General features: G+C 38.3%; 1 long non-coding RNA gene across 1 annotated transcript; it reads left to right on the forward strand.

Moving 5' to 3' along the window:
- Positions 1 to 310: 310 nt before the first annotated feature.
- Positions 311 to 4,362, forward strand: LOC109781083 (uncharacterized). The gene is made up of 2 exons (XR_012184616.1): positions 311 to 1,533; positions 1,644 to 4,362. It is a non-coding gene; the product is annotated as an uncharacterized lncRNA (long non-coding RNA).
- Positions 4,363 to 5,196: the final 834 nt, after the last annotated feature.

Consider the following 5,196-nt stretch of genomic DNA (forward strand, 5'->3'; position numbering starts at 1 on the left):
AGATCAGTTTAAATGATTTTGTTATAAGATGTAATGTACTCCCTTCGTAAACAAATATAAGACCGTTTAAATCAAAATTTTAGTACTAACTTTAATCTAGACTGACAAACTCAAATTTTCATTCGGGTCGTCTATTTTTCCTAGTTCCCAGCACACTTAAACTTCGTGTACTATGTTTGAAACCTTGCCAATTCATTTGACGTTCTGCTCTTTTGGCACTTAAAGTTACTGAGAAGCTAATGGAGAGTTTTTTTTATATAAACAAACTAACAACCACTAAGATGTCTGAACTTGTTGATTTGAACAAGCTTCCTGTGCATCCATAAAAAACGAAGAAGTTTGCATACTACAACCCCAATCAACACAATGATATTAGCCTCATCCTAGGAAGATTAAGCCAATGACAATTGGGAAGATGGATCAACATATTAGCTTTGTAGAAAAAGAATTGCTAGTTTGTTTCCTAATGAAGTGGCAGTTAAACATTTTCATGAGGTGAAAATCGCCGTGGGATGAAACGAAAGGATTGTGTTAGAAGCTCTTTTTCATTTGTATAAAGGCACCCTTCGATGTTTTCATTATCCCCTTGTTTGATAATATTTTTTTTCTTGCAGGTTGTAGGTTCGATTGTTAGACAATGTGTCAATGTTCTCTTTTGTGACTAGGAACAAGATGTAAGTCGTTTTGCTTCAAATTGTTAGTTTTTATTTCTTTTGGCAATAAATTTGGTTATCTCATGTACAATGAAGTGATTGTACCTAGGTTTTAATTTATAAGGACCGTCTGTCTTGCTAATTCATCAATATGGCCATACATTATTGCCCCCTCTCAATTTTTTTCCTGGGTCCGCCCCTGGTTCAACCCACATCGTGAACTCTACCATTATAGTGCATGTATACTGTAAGTAATCTTATTTTATGCGTATGTATGAGTGCGTGCGTCTGTAGTGTGTTAGAAAATATATATACTGTACATAATTGAATTTGCATTTTGTGTTGTTTGTACATAAAGGAAACTTTTTCTGGCGGATTTATTTGTTGGGCTTTGGCCCAACAGATTCACACAGACGTACACGACCTTCAAGTCTTCTTCTCTCGCACTCTTGGCTAAAAAAAAATCTTCTCTCGCACTCACACCTTTGCCGTTTCTAATCCTAAAAAGACATGCTTGCTGTTTCTTGATTCCCTTTTCATTACCTTATTTCCTCTCGCTCCTCCTTCCCCCCGATGTGCTCTGGCTGTTAGCGCTAGTAATTTGTGCTGCGGATTCAATCAACAGCACCTCAGTTTTCTCTCTTGATTCCCTGCCGCGACCTTGCTCATACTCACTTACACGCACACCTGCAGCTCAACTCACTGGTGCGGCCATGGGGTGGCCGTCTACGGTGCCTGGTTTGGCTCCTATACGGCTCGTCGATCTCTCAGACCGGTCAACGATGACGGAGTGGTAGCAGGGCCCAAGGGAGAAGCGGCTCAAGGGGGGGAAGCGAGCTCGTCGATCTGGACGACGCCATTGCCGTCGGCGTCTATCCAGGTGATGTGGGTGTGGATCTTGTCTCCCGCAGACAGGTTGGATCCACCTTGATTGTGAGATGCTGACGGCGTTGTTTTCGATCGCATCGTGGCTGCCCCCGAGCGAGGCAGCCCGGCAGGTCATCTTCATCCTGGACTGGCAGCCTGATTTCGGCAGCTCATTCTTCCACTTGCAGGTCCCCCTTCTGTCTTTTCCTACCCCACTCATGTTTTTGTTTCTTATCCTTTTTCTGCATGTGTATGGGTAAACCAATATTATGCGATTAAGGTGTTGCTTGTTAGGATGTATATCTGTTTATGCTCCCCTGCCCCGTTCATATTCAACAAATTTAGTAAGTAATTAGTGTATTCGTGATTAGCCATGTCTTACTATTTAGTACTACCAAAGATAAAGTTTTTAGGAAAATAGGTGCGATTGCATCCTACATATGAACTAAAACGATGCGTGGATGTTATCACTATTGGCTTGTACTACTATAGAATAACCTTAAAATATCAGATAACACAAAGTGTCGACATTTGGCATTATCCAGCTATTTCCACCAAATGTTGATGCATGTTTCCAATACTTCTATGAGTAGTAGACCATATCCATTCTGCTATATAATGCTAGCATAGAAAAGTCAGTTTTTTATTTTGAAGATAGTTTTGCAGTGTACTATTTTTTCATCTACTTATGTTTATCTAAATAAAAGGCTAGTAGCATCTGGAAGTTTGTTTTTGTTCCTACCTTTAGAATATTTTTGTGTAGGCTATGTTCTTGACCACATCATCCTTGTTGTTAGTTCATTTGCTATAGAAAAGAAAATAACAGGTATGATCAAGTTAGTAGGCTATTACTGGCAAGTGTTTTCCCAAAGTATCTCCTTTTTCTTATGTCCCTCATGAACTCATTGAGCTTTATGTGGAACATTCGATCAACAATATCAGGTTTCTGTGATGTTCTTTGGCCTACTTCCATAAGCATAGATTGAATATCCGGCCAAGCTGTGTTGCACGTGAATGCCACAAATAGGTCTGTGTATCAAGCCCATCGACATCTTGCTATAGCATCTTGGTAGTTTTGTGCTTGTATCTGAGGTTATCTATGAAGCTGGATGGCAGTAGTATTCTCCTTCCTACCTCGTCAGCCCTTGTATCTCCTCTTTATGTTGCGTCTTGCAAGTCAGCATATAATTCTGCTCTTATGTTTCCTTGATGTTTTTTGGTCCAGTCTAGTCTGTACTACAAAATGCATGCAAGGGCATCCACATTGAACTTCCGAAGTTGCTCGTTCGTTGAGGTTCTTCTCGCCTTGTATGCATGTCCCAACGCCCTTCTAAAGTTGCTCTTTCTTCATACCAGAAAATTGCACCATACCATTCACACTTGCGTCTTGGACTTCCGAAGTTCCAAATTTCCATATCTGTCCTTTTCGATGTCCTGTTTAAGTTTCTGAATTTAGCATCAATTTGAATATTAGTATGTTCTTTTTTCCTACTAATACAACAAACTTAATAGAACTGACATATCTGGTTATTCTGCCCTTGATTTTTTCTATTGCACACTTTGTGTTACTTTTAGTCATGTACACACGCTTAACAGAATTACCAGGTTCATGAATGTCCAAATTGTAGATCTTAATTGAATTTTCTTGCTACTTACCTCGTAGTTTTACCACCTATTCTTTCCTGTGGCAGTTCAACAATGCTGATTTTGCCTCAGTCAATGCACATGATTGACATCTGTACATGATATGGTTCCCTGTGGTAATTCAACAATGCTGATTTTGCCTCCGTCTTGATTAAGCCATGTTGCATGGAAATGTGTTTTCATGTTTAAAAAAAAAGCTGATAGGTACAATCAGGAACAAATGCAACATGTTTTTGTGATTTAATATAGCACTTGGAAGGAATGGAACACATAGATATCACAATTGATGCGCAAAGACGAAGCAAGCTATAATGATGCTTCCAGTATACCATACTACAGTCGTGCAACATGTAAGGGAAGTTTAGCAATTGAATTAAGAACAGTAAGTTAAGATAGTGGATGATAATACACATAAGAATACCTTTGTGATGATTTGCTTATGGCACGCGGTTGGCATATTTGTGCAGTCTGGCACATCTCCATGTATGATCGAACGCTGTCTCTTGTTGTTGTCTTGAAGTTTCATTCTCCTTTCCTAATCCTATCTTGTTATTATTGATTGTCTGGATTCACATCAATATTATAATATATTTTTCCATGCTTAAATCAATTATGAACACAAATGTGCCTAACTGGAATTGTTGCATTATATAATTTAGGTGTAACATTTTTGTGATATCGCTTATTAAAAGTGCATGATTAGCAACGGATCACCTTGTTGGATTGTATATTTGATTGCTTTTAACTACCTTGGCAAGTTTCTCACATTATTGCAATGTGGTCCACCTTTTATTTTCATCGTTTCTTCCTGCACAATATAGAAAACATGTGTTAGAGAAGGTGATATTGTAAAATTGGTACCGAGTACTGCTGAAGGTTATGGAGATCTATGATTTTGATTAATTATTCGTCTTACAATTTTTTGTTTTGTTGTAGAAGTAAGGGAGATCAACTTCCAAGATCAGTGATTGTGGTGAAAGCTTTAATGTTAAAGTGGATGTTAAGTTTCAATCATCATGATGAAGACACATATTTGTGAGGGTCTTTTACCCTTCTGTTGTTTTTAGATGATAGTCTATATGAAACCATATATGGGTGAAGAATTAGATTGTAATTGAGGATGGCAAGTTCATGCACAATTACGATTGAAGAATCGCAAGGGAACTTGCCTGGTCTAAATTTGAAAGCTATTTGATTATGTACCTTGAGTTGAAACGTGGTGTGTACCTTTGATCATGTTCCGTGATTTTCATGGTGATTGGGAATCAAGTGGTGTAGACTCGAAGGGGAGAACTTGGAATGAGAGGAGCCATGGCAAGCTAGCATTGAAGGAGGAAGGGACTCACGTATCTAGTACGTACCAAAAAGCTAGTTGATCAGTTCCTCCACCAGCCAGCACGCAGGAACCGCAGATTGGTCAGATTAGTCGTTAATTCTTTTGGAGGCTAGCACGCAGGAACCGCAGATTGGTCAGATTAGTCGTTAATTCTTTTGGAGGCTAGCACGTATGTGGAGAGCCCTCTAAGCAATTCTTCCGCTGGCCGTAAACGCATGCACATAAAGCAGATCAATCCATGCACGAAGGCACAAACACACGCTTCAGATTTGCAATGAAGATGTCTTGCCTTCTAATTTTTTTGACATGACTCCCCTATTATAAATTGATAATGAAAGGGTACGTGGGCTGATTTTTAAGGATGGCATTGGTGGGTAATTTCTTGAACTTTAAAGTTAATCTAACGGTTGTGATATTTAGATGTATAAAATTAAAGGTTAGATGTTTCTAATTATTGTGGTAATTTATAGCTTATTTCTATTTTTCTGGTTGACCTGTCAAACACTTTTTATATATAATAGAATAGATGTCGTTTTATTTTGTTTCGCTTGCTGTTTGAATAAAATACCAAGATCTGAAATTCTTAAATGAGAGAGTCTTCACATAGCTACATAATTATTTAACTACTTATTGATCTTCACTTATATCTTTTTGGAGTAGTTTGTCATTTATTCGTGTGCTTCACTTATATCCTAT

This window comes from Aegilops tauschii, chromosome 5, assembly GCF_002575655.3.
Source record: "Aegilops tauschii subsp. strangulata cultivar AL8/78 chromosome 5, Aet v6.0, whole genome shotgun sequence".
NCBI lineage: Eukaryota > Viridiplantae > Streptophyta > Magnoliopsida > Poales > Poaceae > Aegilops > Aegilops tauschii.